The 14,800-nt window shown below is 40.2% G+C and overlaps 1 long non-coding RNA gene across 1 annotated transcript; it reads right to left on the bottom strand.

Moving 5' to 3' along the window:
- Positions 1-1,358: 1,358 nt before the first annotated feature.
- LOC144310948 (uncharacterized) lies at positions 1,359-12,821 on the bottom strand. Its single transcript, XR_013376607.1, has 3 exons — positions 12,268-12,821; positions 11,708-11,775; positions 1,359-2,531 (listed from the first exon to the last, which is right to left on the bottom strand). It is a non-coding gene; the product is annotated as an uncharacterized LOC144310948 (long non-coding RNA).
- Positions 12,822-14,800: the final 1,979 nt, after the last annotated feature.

Raw genomic sequence — 14,800 nt, 5'->3', positions numbered from 1 at the left:
CTCAGCATAATAGCCTCAAGGTTCATTTCTGTTGGAGCATGTGACAGGATTTCTTTCCTTTTCAGGGCTGAATAATAATCCATTGTATGTATATACTACACTTTGTTTATCTATTTGTCTGTTTAAAAATTTTTTTTTTAATTTATTCATGAGAGACACACACAGAGAGGCAGAGACACAGGCAGAGAGAGAAGCAGGCTCCACATAGGAGCCTGATGTGAGACTTGATCCTGGGACTCCAGGATCATGCCCTGAGCTGAATGCAGACGCTCAACCGCTGAGCCACCCAGGCGTCCCCATTTGTCTGTTGATAGACACTTGAGTTGCACCCATATTTGCCAATTGTGAATAATGCTGCTATGACCATGGTTGTGCAAATACCTCTTCAAGAACCTGCTTTCAGGATGCCTAGGTGGCTCAGCAGTTGAGCATCTGCCTTTGGCTCAAGGCATGATCTTGGGGTCCTGGGATTGAGTCCCACATGGGGCTCCCCGCAGGGAGTCTTCTTTCTCCCTCTGCCTATGTCTCTGCCTCTCTCTGTGTGTCTCTCATGAGTAAATAAATAAAATCTTAAAAAAAAAAAAGAAAAAGAACCTGCTCTCAGTTCTTTTGGGTAGATACCCAGACATGGAATTGCTGGGTCATATGGTAATTCTGTTTTGAATATTTTGAGGAAGTGCCATACTGTTTCCATAGTGGCTGCACCATTTTACATTTCCACCAGTAATGCACAGGGGTTCCAATTTTTGCACATCCTCATCTTATTTGTTTTTTTCGATTGTAGCCATCCTGATTGGGTGTGAGGTGATATCTCATTGTAAAATTATATTCTCTTTTAATTAGAAGAACAATAAGTGAATACGTTCTCGTTAGACATCATTCAAATCATACTGATACAGCTGGAGCCCAATTTATCCACCATTCAATCCTGTTTCCAGAGCTGATGGTGTGCTCAACGAGGACTCGTGTTGAGTGCCTATACTGTCCCTGACACTCTTCTAGGTGGGGAGGATACAGCAGCGAACAAAGGAAAGTCCCCACTGTTACAGTGGTTGAGGGAGGGAGCAGAGAATAAACAGACTTCTGGTGACCACATCTGGGGTTGTTGTCTTCAGGGCATTCCCCTCACCACCACCTCAAGTGGCCATGCGTGGGGAGGGATAAGGAGGTGGTACAAAGGAACCAGTCCGTGTCCACAGACCAAGGCACCTCCCGTAAAAACTCCTCTACTGGGTTGTTTATCCTCCAGGACCTGTAGATACAGAGCTTAAGGTCTATGAGCTTTTCAAGAGCCCGCAACCATGTTTGAAGCCTGGAAATGATTATTGGCTCTAAAATATGAAAAGGAAGCCACAAAATAAAGGATAAATGTTTAATTAAAAGCATACAAACGTAATATTCCAACTTTATGAGTTTTTCAACTTTAGCATTTCACACATTTGAAAGTAATCTGTGGATCTGATTTTCTCACTTCTCAAGAATTTCCAATTATGAACAGATTTTTGGGAAAAAAATCAAAGCAAATTGCAAACTAAATGAGTTATACTCATTGACAATTTCAAAAGTGAGATTATAAAAATCCTCTCACTTTCCCCCCTCCAAATTGTGTTTAGTGTTGACAGCAGTGCATTTTAATTTGTTTGCTATCTTGGAGTTTGGGCCTTAGTTATGTTCCTTGCCAGGTCGGGTGTCTAAACATGGCCCAGGTGGGTTTTCACTAACAGAATTGTGCAAGGCAGCCATCTCATTGAACCCAGGAAAGGTTCTGTTACCCTATTTTGCCAGTTTGCAGAGCCTGAGGATGACAGGCTCCAACAGAGGCTGTTTCAAGGGCATCTTGCAGCAAAAGGAAGAGGCTTCTGCCTCTTACTGGCTAGTCATGGGCCAACTCTGATCTTGGAACCTGGCCCCAAACCTCAGCCTTCTCCATGGCTTGTCCTTGAAATAGTAAATGACTCCCTGCTGTGTTCTGATGCCCAATTTCCCAATGCTTGTGTTTCTGAGAACAGAATTCCCACTGGTCCAAACTAACAGCTCTGCTCAGCAGTGGCTACTTTTTCCTTTTCCTTTTTCTTTTTCCTTCTGATCTTGGTGTTCTAGGAGTGTGGCCCTCTCCCTGGGTCAGGAAGCTGGCCGATGCTCTTGGTCCAACTATGGGAGATTCACCAGTGACCTTGTCACCTAGGAGAGACCTACATGAGTAGGAATAAGCTTCTTTTTTTAAAAAAATTATTCATGAGAGATACACAGAGAGTGGCAGAGACTGGCAGAGGGAGAAGCAGGCTCCCTGTGGGGAGCTTGATGTGGGACTCAATCCCAGGACTCCAGGGTCACGACCTGAGCTGAAGGCAGATGCTCAACCACTGAGCCATACAGGTTCCCCAGGAAGAAGCTTCTTATGCTCTGATCCAAGTTATTCCATCCATTTTATTATTCTCCTTGCCAGGGACAAGGACTTCATCAAGGACGCTTTGCTTTACCTCAGATAAGTATTTGCATAGTCTATACTTCTCCATCTTCAAACATCCAACCTGATTTTTAAAAGATAAAGTATTGCCTCTGAATACACACATATGTAATAAAAATGTGAAGAACGATGGGGAATGATAGTCGACAAATTCAGGATGATAGTTACTACTTCTTGGTGCTGATGGAGGGTTACTATAAATTGGTAATGAGTCATATTTTAGACTAGACACTGGGGACACAGTGTCCATTTTATTATTCTGCATACTTTGTTATATCAGAAATATTTGATAATAAATTTAAAAGGAAATACTTTTGCATCTGCTCCCATGATGATTAGTTGTGTTTGTTATTCTCAGTACTTGCTGGTTCTCCTCTTAACCTCCTTTCAATCACAGGTTTTCCCTTCCCTTGTGAACCTCTGCCAGCGTCCTCCCTCTTCCCCTTGTTCTCTGAAACTTGATTGACATCCACCCTCCAAACTTGATATCTATTTTTGCTAATAACTCTCTCTTTGGGTGTTCCCTCATATGCCTCTTTATCTCCTTGGAAACTGTGTAGTCTTAAAATATCAATCTCTCTTACCTGCCACCTCTTCATTTACTATACAGAATCATAGAATTTTAGAGCTAGAACCACCACTTGAGATCATCTATTCCAAACTTCTCATCAGGTAGAAGGGAAAAAAAGGACACTTGGAGATTTAAGTTCATCCTGAGCCATAGCAAAACCAAGATTCCAAATGAGGCTAACTTCAGGTTTCCCATAAGATTGAAAACCAGGAGAATTTCTTTGCCCCTATCCCTAGAAATGCTTTGGGAGGTGGGAGGGAGGTTGATGGACCTCTGAAATGAACACAAAAGCTAAGAGGAAAATATTTACAATTGCACCAAAAAGAATAAAATACCTAGGAATAAACTTAACCAAGGAAGTGAAAGACTTGTACTCTGATGAAAGAAATTGAAGATGACACAAACAAATGAATATATTCCATGCTCACAGATTAGAATAATTAATACTGTTAAAATATCCATACTACCCAAAACAATCTACAGACTCAATGTAATACCAACAGCATTTTTCACAAAACTAGAACAAGTAATACTAAAATTTGTATAGAACCACAAAAGACCCTGAATAGCCAAAGCAATCCTGAGAAAGACAAGCAAACCGTGGGTATCAGAATCTTTCAAGATATACTTCAAAGCTGTAGTGATCAAAACAGTATGGTGCTGGCACAAAAATAGTGACATAGATCAATGGAACAGAATAGAAAACCCAGAACTAAACCCACACTTACATGGTCAATTAATCCATGACAAAGGAGGCAAGAATATATAAAGGGGAAAAGACAGTCTTTTCAATAAATGGTGCTTGGAAAACTGGAGAGCTACATGTAAAAGCATAAAACTGATCACTTTTTAACATCATACACAAAAATAAACTCAAAATGGATTAAAGACCTAAATGTGAGACCTGAAATCATAAAAATCCTAGAAAAGAATACAGGCAGTAAGCTTCTCTGACATTGGCCATTGGACTAATTTTACAGATATATTTCCCAAGGCAAGGGAAACAAAATAAAAAATTAACTATTGGGACCACATCAAAATAAAAAGCTTTTGCTCAGCAAAGGAAACCATCAATTAAAGAAAAAGGCAAGCTACTGAATGGGGGGAGACAGTTGCAAATGATATATCTAATAAGGGGTTAATATCCAAAATATATAAAGAACTTATACAACTCAATACCAAAAAACCCCCAGTCTGATTAAAAAATGGGTAGATGACCTGAATAGACATTTTTTTTCCAAAGAAGACATACAAATGGCCAGCAGATCCATGAAAAGATGCTCAACATCACTAATTATTAGGGAAATGAAAATAAAAACCACAATGAGATATTACCTCACACCTATCAGAATGGCTAAAATAAAAAAGACAAGAAATAACAAGTCTTGGCAATGATGTGGAGAAAATGCAACCTGTGTACACTGTTGGTGGACATGTAAATTGGTACAGACACTGTGGAAAACAGTATGGAGTTCCCTCAAAAAATTAAAAATAGAAATATCATACAATCTAATAATTCCACTACTGGATATTTACCCAAAGAAAATGAAAACACTCGTTCAAAAAGAGATACATACCCCTACGGTTATTGCAGCATTATTTACAAGAACCAAGACATGGAAGCAACCTAAGTGTTCACTGATTGGATGGGTGGATAAAGGAGGTATGGTGTGTATTTACAATGGAATATTATGCAGCTATACAAAAGGATGAGATCATGCCGTTTGTGACAAGGTAGATGACCTAGAGGATATTATGCTAAGTGAAATAAGCCAGGCTATAAAAGACAAATACTTGATGATTTCACTCATAGGTGGAATTTTTAAAAAGCAAACAAATAAACAAATCAATACAAAACAGAATCATACCTATAAGTACAAAGAACAAATGGACAGTGGCCAGCAGGGAAGGAGACAGGAGGATGGGCAAAATGGGTGAGTGGCAGACATAGGCTTTCAGTTATGGAAAGGATGGGTCATAGGGATAAAAGATACAACACAGGCAATCTAATCAGCAGTGTTGTAATAGCATGGTATGGTGGCAGATGGTAACTACATTTTTGGTGAACACAACAACATATAAACTTGTCAAATCACTATGTGGTATGCCCAAAACTCAAGTAACCATATGTGTTAACATTACTCAATTAAAAAAATAAATAAAAAATAAAAAGAAGATTAAAGTAAAATAGGGTCACTAAAGGGAATCCTAATTTAAGAAGACTGGTGTCTGTTTAAGAGAGGAGATTAGGACACAGATGTTCATGGAGGGAAGAGTACATGAAGACTCAGGGAGAAGAAGGCCATCTGCAAACCAAGGAGAGGTCTCAGAAGAAACCAGCCCTGACAACACCTTGATGTCAGACTTCTAGCCTACAGAATTGTGAGAAATTAAATTTCTGGGTTTAAAAAAAAAAGATTTTATTTATTTATTCATGAGAGACACAGAGAGAGGGGCAGAGACACAGGTAGAGGGAGAAGCAGGCTCCCTGAGGGGACCCTGATGCGGGACTCAATCCCAGGGCCCCGGGATCATGCCCTGAGCCAAAGGGAGACACTCAACTGCTGAGCCATCCAAGTGCCCCTAAATTTCTGTTGTTCAAGCCAAACAACAAAAAAACCAAAAACCTGAGAGGAAAACCTTAGTGAGGGAGAAAGTAGTTGGTGGTTGAATGCTTCTCTCTCTCCCTCCCTCCCTCCCCCTTGGCAGCCTAGAGCAGAAGAGGGCCAGATATCTAGAGTGAGGTCATATTGTTTCATTTCTCTCCTTCACATTACTGTGGGAAGATTGCTGTACACCTTATTGCCACTGGGTAGAGAGAAGTGACATCTTTGTGATGTTGAGTCTACCTGTCAAAACACATGATATGCTTTTTCACGGGTTCCAGTCTTTTTTCTTTTGTTCTTCAACAGAGTTTTAAAGTTTTCTTTATACAGGTCTTGTACCTTTATTTTGGTTAAATTTATTCCCATATATTATGTTATTTTATTGTTGAAAGAGAAGATTCTAAAAGCTTCCTGAGAGAAAGAGAATCACCTACAAGAAACAATAAATATGTTGACATCAGACTTCTCAACGTCAAACTGGATGCAAGATAACAACGGAGTATTTCAGAGGACTTAGAACTTTTCAAACCCTAGAATTATTTTGTGCATTTTAACTGTTATTAAATGTGACCATGAAGGACGCCTGGGTGACTCAGTCAGTTATGTGTCTGCCTTTGGCTCAGGTCATGATCTTGAGGTCCTGGGACCACATCAAGCTCTCTGCTCAGCAGGGAGTCTGGTTCTCTCTCTCCCTCTTCTGCTGTCTCTCTTTCTCTTGGTCTCTCCCAAATAAATAAATACATAATCTTAAAAAAATGTGGCCATGAATTAAAAATATTGTCAGGCATATATATCCTCAAAAAGTTTACCACAACAATACCTTCTTTGAAACTATTTAACAAATTATTTATTCAGTGGCTTCCCTGGGGACTATAATAAGCATTTTAATTTAAAACAATCTAGTTTGGATGGATAATAACTTAATTTCAATAGTCTACAAAACTTTTGCTCCAGTATACCTTCATTCCTTAACTCCTTCTTTATACTATTATTATTGTGCGAATTACATCTTTAGATATTATAAGCCAATCAATGAGGTTTTATAATTGGTACTTTATGCAGTTGTTTTTAAATAACATAGGAGAAGAAAAGAATTAAAACAAAAATACACTTATATTGTCTTCTATATTTATGTATATAGTTACCTCTCCTGCTGCTCTTTATTTCTTCATGTGTACTCAAGATACTGTCTGGTGTCCCTTCATATCAGCCTTAAGGATTCCCTTTAGCATTTCTGAACAGATCTTCTAGTGACAAGTTATCTGTATTGTTTGTCTGGGAATATATTAATTTCTCCTTCACTTTTGAAGGAGAATTTGGCTGCATATAGAATTGATGGCCTTTTTCTTTCAACCCTTTGAAGATATCATTCCACTGTCTTCTACCTCCATGATTTCTGATAGAAGTCAGCTGTTAATCTTATTGAAGCTCACTTGTATGAGAAATAGTTTTCTTTTTGCTATTTTCAAGATTTTTTTGCCCTTGACTTTCACTAGTTGAACTATGATGTGTTTAGGTGTGGATCTATTTGAATTATTTTACTTGGAGTTTTTCAATCTTCTTGGATGTGTACATTAGGTGTTTTCATCAATTCAGGAAGTCTTTAGTCATTATTTTTTCCAGTATTCTTTATTCTCTTTATTTTTCTCTTTTTCTGGGGCTCAAATTAGGTGTATATTGCTATCCTTGATGGTACCTTACAGGTCTCTGAAGCCCTGTTTTTCTTTCTTTCTTTTTTTAGTCTTTTGTTTAGACTGGATAATCTCTATTAACCTATCTTCAAATTTGCTGATTCTTTCTTTGGACGGCTCGAATTTACTAGTTAGTCCCTTTAGTGAATTTTTCATTTCATTTTTTTTTTATTTATGATAGTCATACAGAGAGAGAGAGAGAGAGAGGAGAGAGAGAGGCAGAGACACAGGCTGAGGGAGAAGCAGGCTCCATGCACAGGGAGCCCGACGTGGGATTCGATCCCGGGTCTCCAGGATCGCGCCCTAGGCCAAAGGCAGGTGCCAAACCGCTGCGCCACCCAGGGATCCCTAATTTTTCATTTCAATAATCGTACTTTTCAGCTCCAGAATTCCTTTTCAATTTTTTGGGGGGTAATTTTGTTGTTGATTTTGCTATTTCGTAAGACACTGTTTCATACTTTCCTTTAATTTTTTTAAAGATTTATTTATTTGAGCAAGACAGAATGAGTGGGAGGGAGGGGCAGATGCAGAGGGACAAGGAGACTCTCCACTGAGCAGAGAGTCCGATGTAGGGCTTGATTCTAGGACCCCAGGATCATGACCTGAGCCAAAGGCAGACGCTTAACTGACTGAGCCACCGAGGTGCCCCTCCTTTAATTCTTAAGACATGGCATCCTTTAGTTCTTTAAACATATTTATAATAGCTGATTTCAAGTCTTTGTCTACTAAGTTAAACATCTGTGCTCCCTCAGTGATATTTTTAGTTGGCTGTTTAGTTTATTTTGCATGTGGCATTCTTTTCTGTTTCTTTGCAGAGCTTGTAAATTTTTGTGTAAAGTTAGACATTTAAAATAATATATGGTAACAACCTAAAATCAGATTCCCTCTCCCCGGTTTGTTGTTGTCGTTGTTTATTATTATTATTATTATTGTTATTATTATTATTATTATTTTTAAAGATTTTATTTATTTATGAGAGACAGAGAGAAAGAGAGAGAGACACACACACAGGCAGAGGGAGAAGCAGGCTCCATACAGGGTGTCCGACATGGGACTGGATCCTGGGTCTCCAGCTGAAGGTGGTGCTAAACTGCTGAGCCAGCCGGGTTGCCCTATTATTGTTTTTCCTGTGGCTGCTTATTTGCTTAGTGAATTTCCTAAATGATTTCTGTTAATTCTATGTTCCTTGTAGTGTGCAGCTCTTAACTTCTCTGCTAGCCTTTATTATTTTTTTCTTACAGTTCTTAGTTTTAAGTCTGGTTTTCTAGGGTTCACTCTTCATTCAGTATAATTTGGTGGTGAACCAGGGATTGGTCCAAAGACTTCCCTAAATGCCTTCTCTATGTGTCTCCTACTCTTTGACAAGGGGAGCTATCTCTGAAGGCACACATCAAACTTCAGTTTACCAAACAGCTTTAGCTCGCTCATCCTGACTACACAGGGCCTGAAGGTCAGCCAGAGGTGAGCGACTGGGGCCTACTTCTTTCTGAGGTCTTTCCCAAGTATACACACTGTGCAGCCTTCTAGATCCCCAGGAATGCATTGGAACTTTTCAAAGTTCTCTATGATTTTCTAGTTATCCAGAGCTTACTCTTAAACTTTTGTTGGTGTTGGCCAGATCCTTGTTTCCTCTAACCAAAATCACACGCTTTGGTAGCTGATGTGTTGCCAGCAGATTGCTATTGTTTTTGGTAGTGCCCTAAATATAGTTTTTATTCCCCCCCTGAGCCAAGCTGTAACCACAGCACTTTGGCAATGAAGGTTTTCCAGGTAGCTGCAAAAGTGGACAAAATAATGACTGTGCTCTAGGGATGGGGCTCTTAACAGAGCTCCAAAAGAAGTTAGTCCTCTCCTTTAGCTTTGAGACTGTTGATGTTTCATGGCTACTGGGCCACCAAGCTGAGTAGAGAGAGAGGATAAGAATAACCCCAAGTTAAAATGTGACAAGCACCACTGTCTTATTGAAGTTCAGTAATTTCTCTTGGATTGATGATTCCCAGTTCATTTGGTGGCTTTGGCACCTTTCCAGAATTCTGAAATGGTTGGCTTTAGTTGTTTTGCCAGTATTTTTGTTGTTTTTATGGGAGAGTGGTTCACCAAGGTCCTCACTTTACCATTCCAGAAGCCAATCTCCCTTGAAAGCATTTTTAAAGGAGAAGCACTTCAGCAAGATGGGAAATGAATCCAGGATGAAGCAATAAGTTATACAAAGTAAAAAAGAGAATATAACTTAGAAAAATGTAATGTTACTTAAATTAGCAATGTGTCTCTCCTGAAAAACATGTATATATTACAGATATCTTAGAAGTATAACACACTAGACTGGAAGCATGGTTGGAGGGAGGGGAATAGGGAACTGGTGGGAGGAGAAAAGACTGGAGGGTAATGAAATGTGTCTTGCTTAAGGAAACATCTAGAGCTGTCAAGGTTAAGAAATTGACAGGGGAAAGAGTAAATATAAGGTTCATGATACATTAGGGTTAACCATGTGAAGGGCATAAATAGAACATATTATTTTCTACAGAATAATTTGATCTTGGCAACAGAAAGCAGAAAAATCCAGGAAAGGAAACTTTAAACTATTCCAAAGGTGGGAAGGAGTAGAAAGAAAGTAAAATAAATAGAAAACACAAAATGATTCAGCAGAAATGTGTCCTAAAGTAAAGTTAATAAATAAAAGTGAGGATGTGTCAGACTCACAGATCAAAATATGGAGGCTTTCTGAGTAGATATAAAACCAAGACACAATAATATATTGTTAGCAAGGACCATATAAGCAAAATTGAAAAACCAAATGTTAAAAAAGCCTGGCACATTAGGGAAAGAAATAACTCCAGGGTAGCAATTTTAACATCAGAAGAAAAAATGAATTTAGGGTAAAAATAAGGGACAAATGGAGAGGTTCTATATTAAGAAGGAATAATAAATCAAAAATAAATACCAATAAATACCAATAAATACCAATACCAATACCAATAAATCAAAAATAAATACCAAAAATAAATACCAATACCCAGCAATGTAGCCTCAAAATACATTAAAAAAAATCGCTAACATGGGGAAATGGATATAACAATAATTATATTTGGAGGTCTTAGCACAACTCCCAGAGTATGATACCACAAGCAGACCCAAAATAACCAGGATAGAATAACTGACTAATACAATCAATAATCTTGAGCTAAAACATGTGCACATTTGATACACATACCTTTTTATACTTAACAAATAAAGGAAATCTCCACATATTACAAAAGATGATATTAGTTACATTTTCCAACTATAATGAAATAAAGATACAATCTAGTAAAAACAGAACATTTAAGAATCCCATATTCCTAGAAAAAAATGATAACTATCTTTGGGCTAAAGAAGAAACGACAAGAAAAATCATGAAATACTTGGAACTGAATTGCAATGTCAAAGTTTGTAGTAATGCAAAACATAAGGGAAATGAATATTTTTGACGTTTATTAGAAAGCAAGAAATGCTTAGAACAAAAGAGGTGAGTGTGTAACCCAAGGGGGAAAAGGTAACAGAGTAAACTCACAAAAACAAGAAGAAAGGAAGCAACCAAACAACAAAGCTAATGCAGAAATGAAGAAAACAAAAACAACGGACAAAATTAACAAAACTCAAAACATGTCTTTTGACAACTCTAAACATAAATCTCTGATAAGAGTAGCTAAGCAAAAAGGACCATGTTCAGCTAAGTGTGGCATATTTTTTGTTCATGCTTGTCAACTTAGAGTTGCCAGAGAGCTGTTTCTCCTCTCAGAAAAGAAGAGGCGTAGGCCGAGTCCCTAGAGGAGGTGAAGCCTATGCCCGGGGAAAGCAAAGACTTCTCCAGACATTCTGTGCAGATTTCCACCTGCAAGGGAATCTGGGAAGGTAAGCATTTCACTTGAACACACTTGCTGCCAGGAACACAATTTGGGTAGAAGAGAGAGAAGAATGCGTGTTGAGTATACAAGCACAAGTTTACGTCTCTACAATACACCAATGCATTTGAAAACGGATTAAAAAAATATACAAAAATGTAAAATGTCATATGGACAAACAGAGAGATAACTGTAGAAGAGCTTGCATATAGGAAAACTTATTCTACTGACAGCTGGCTACAAACAGTTCTACCATTCGTTGACCAGCTGACTCTTACATGAGTTGCATAGAAAATAGAAAATATAAAGGCGAGGCTGGTATAACCATAAAGGCAAAACTAGTGAAGGAAAGTGAAAGGAAAGAAAAAGCAAAGTGAACATTTACGCAAAAATCTTCTTTTCAGCCGAGTCCATCAATGCATTTTTTTAAACATAATTTATCAGGATCAAATAAGGGTCAGCTAAGAATTAACAGTTAGTGTGAAACTTACCACCCGAATGGACTAGAGAAGAAAAATCACGTGACCTTCTCAAAAGATGCAGGAAATTCTTGATAAAGCTTGTGATGAAAATGGCATGAAAATGAAGAAGGGAAGTTTTTTTTAAACTTAATAAAACCTTCAGCAGACATCATATTTAAAACTTTAGATGTGTTCTTTTCAAGGTCTGGAGTGAAATGAAAATGGTTGCTTTAGCATTACTAGTCAAGATGGTATCAGAAACCCTGGCTAACACACTTCCTGCCTAGATGGTTGCAGTGGTCTGCCCGAAACAGACTGCCTGTCCCCCAAAAGCTCCCCCAACTCAGACCCATTGCTCACAAGGCAAATGGCAAGAGAGGGTTAAAAACTTACATTTGAGGGATCCCTGGGTGGCGCAGCGGTTTGGCGCCTGCCTTTGGCCCAGGGCGCGATCCTGGAGACCCGGGATCGAATCCCATATCAGGCTCCCGGTGCATGGAGCCTGCTTCTCCCTCTGCCTGTGTCTCTGCCTCTCTCTCTCTCTCTGTGACTATCATAAGTAAATAAAAAAAAAAAAAAAAAAAACTTACATTTGTCTCTAGTGGCTGGTAAAACCTTCCCAGAAGCTGTGTGATGTTTAGAGGAAGGACCATGGGATTTGCAGGGGTCAGATCCACGCTCAAGCCACACTCTACCACCTAATAGTTGTGATGCTGGGCAACTAGGTCAAGCAATCTCTCGAGACTCAGTTTCCCCTGCTGTAAAATGAGCATCCATGCTGTGAGAATTACAAGCATTACTGTACACAGGTGTTAGGCCCAGAGAGGGGAGGCATGGTTCAACCTCTGAGAGCTCCCTTTCCCATAGGTTGGCAGTTAGGGCATCCAGAATCTGGATCCAGTCTGTGTCTCCAACCTTGTTTCCCTCATACAAAATTCACCTGCTGGGACGCCTGGGTGGCTCAGTGGTTGAGCATCTGCCTTGGGCTCAGGGTGTGGTCGGGGGGTCCTGGGATCAAGTCCCACATTGGGCTCCCCTCAGGGAGCCTGCTTCTTCCTCTGCCTGTGTCTCTGCCTTATTTATTATAAATAAATAAAATATTTATTATTATTTTTAAAGATTTTATTTATTTATTCATGAGAGACAGAGTCCCTGCAGGGAGCCTAATGTGGGACTTGATCCCAGGACCCCGGGATCATGACCTGAGCGGAAGGCAGACGCTCAGCCCCTGAGCCACCCAGGCGTCCCTACCACACTAGGATTAAGTGTTCTGTACAACTCGCTTGGAAAATAATAGTCTAAATAAGCCTGAGTATAAAGGTTAATGGCGTTACTCAGTTTGCTTTCCTCTTAGATGGAACCAGGATGTGTTAGGACTGGGGCACCTGGGTGGCTCCGTGGTTGAGCATCTGCCTTCTGCTCAGGTCATGATCCCGGGGTCCTGGGATCCAGTCCTGCATCAGGCTCCCTGCAGGGACCTCTGCCTGTGTCTCTGCCTCTCTCCCTGTCTTTCATGAATAAATAAATAAAATCTTTTTAAAAATAATAAGTGTGCTTTGTTATTCACGGTGGGCTTCTCAGAGTGCACTGGTGGTTATGCTAAGGAGGTGAGGCAGAGGCAGTATGGTGGGAGGGCAAAGCGGGGGTGGGGGGTGAGGGGGGTGGGCGGGCAGAAAGACCAACTGTGTGGTTAGAAGTCTGGGGCTTTGAGCCTTGTGAAATCAGCCTGACATCTGGGGAGGAGAGGGGGACGGAAGATGGAATGAAGTCTGAGATTCAAGGAATCATGGGGTCCGTAAAGAAGCCCCAGGAAAAGCCATGGACACTGAAGTTTGGCGCCCCCCCTCCCCCGCCCCCCATTGGCAGCACTCTGCACACTGTTGGACATCAATGTTCTAAGAGCTAGCTGTGCTTGACTCCACAGGGCTGGGGGGGTGGGTGACCTGACCCTTTACAAAGGGTCAAGTTTGATCCTCCTAAACTTGCCCCACACGTGTTTTCTTTTGGTTGATTCTTTTATCTTTATGTTCTTTTTTTTTTTTTAATTAAGTATAATCTCTATGCCCAACACGGGGCTCACACTTATGACCAACCGAGCCAGCCAGGTACCCCTCTTTTCTCTGGTTCTGAGGTGTACTCTTTGGCTGTAACAAAACTGTAAGTGTAAGTGTGACCACTGCAGAGTGACAGGGAACAGACCCGTGACTGTTTAGGACCAGGGAGGAGGAAGGATTACAAAGGGGCCGGGAGGAAATTTCAGGGGTGATGGCTAGACTCACTACCCTGACTGTGGTGATGGCTTCATAGGTGTGTATGTGTATAGATGTCAACGGGTATCAAGTTGTACTCTGAATATGTGTGTTTTGTTATATGTAAATAATACTTCAATAAAGCTGATAAAAAAAAATCTCAGTATAGTCCTCACCTGTCAGATCCCTGTCTAGAACCTTCCACGGTTCACCCAAAGTGTACAGAATTACGGGCTTCCGTGACATGGCCCTAGGCTCTTTCCCCAGCCTTGTCTGCACTGCGCTACATGCTTTTTGCTCCAGCTAAACTGTATTTCTTGCCTTTCCCCGAGGCACCACCCTCTCTCTACCCATTAGCTTGGCCTAAATGTCATCCCCATGAAATCGTCCTCGAGTCAGGAATGATCTGTCCTTTTTTTTTTAACACCTACGATGCTCTTGGCGTGGCTTTCTCCATGATGTCCTGTAAACCTCCCCCTCTGAGACCATCAGCTTCTTCAGGGGAGGGATTATGCGTTTGATTTATTCTTGGGTTCCCCATGACCAGGAGCATAATTCTTCACACATGGAGGGTTGTGACCTATTAACAAAGGGGCCCCAACATGAATTTCTCAGTATCCTCCCCCTTAAAATCTTTCAGATCCTTCAACTCTCACATCGCTTGGCCTCCTCCTCCTCCTTCCTTCTTCAGGTCAAACCACACTTACTTAAATCCTTTCTTACACCCAAATCCTGTCCCTTTTCCTTTTGTTTACATGAGGGGGGGACACACCTGTGTTTTTATTTTAATATTATTGCATGTTCTGTGTAGTAAGTTTTGCCTACATCCCAGGAAATCTCCGATGATAGCTGCCTTCAATCTTAATACTGAATT

This window comes from Canis aureus, chromosome 3 (assembly GCF_053574225.1).
Source record: "Canis aureus isolate CA01 chromosome 3, VMU_Caureus_v.1.0, whole genome shotgun sequence".
Lineage (NCBI taxonomy): Eukaryota > Metazoa > Chordata > Mammalia > Carnivora > Canidae > Canis > Canis aureus.
Note: the sequence above shows the minus strand (reverse complement) of the source record. Positions and strands in the feature narration are given on the sequence as shown.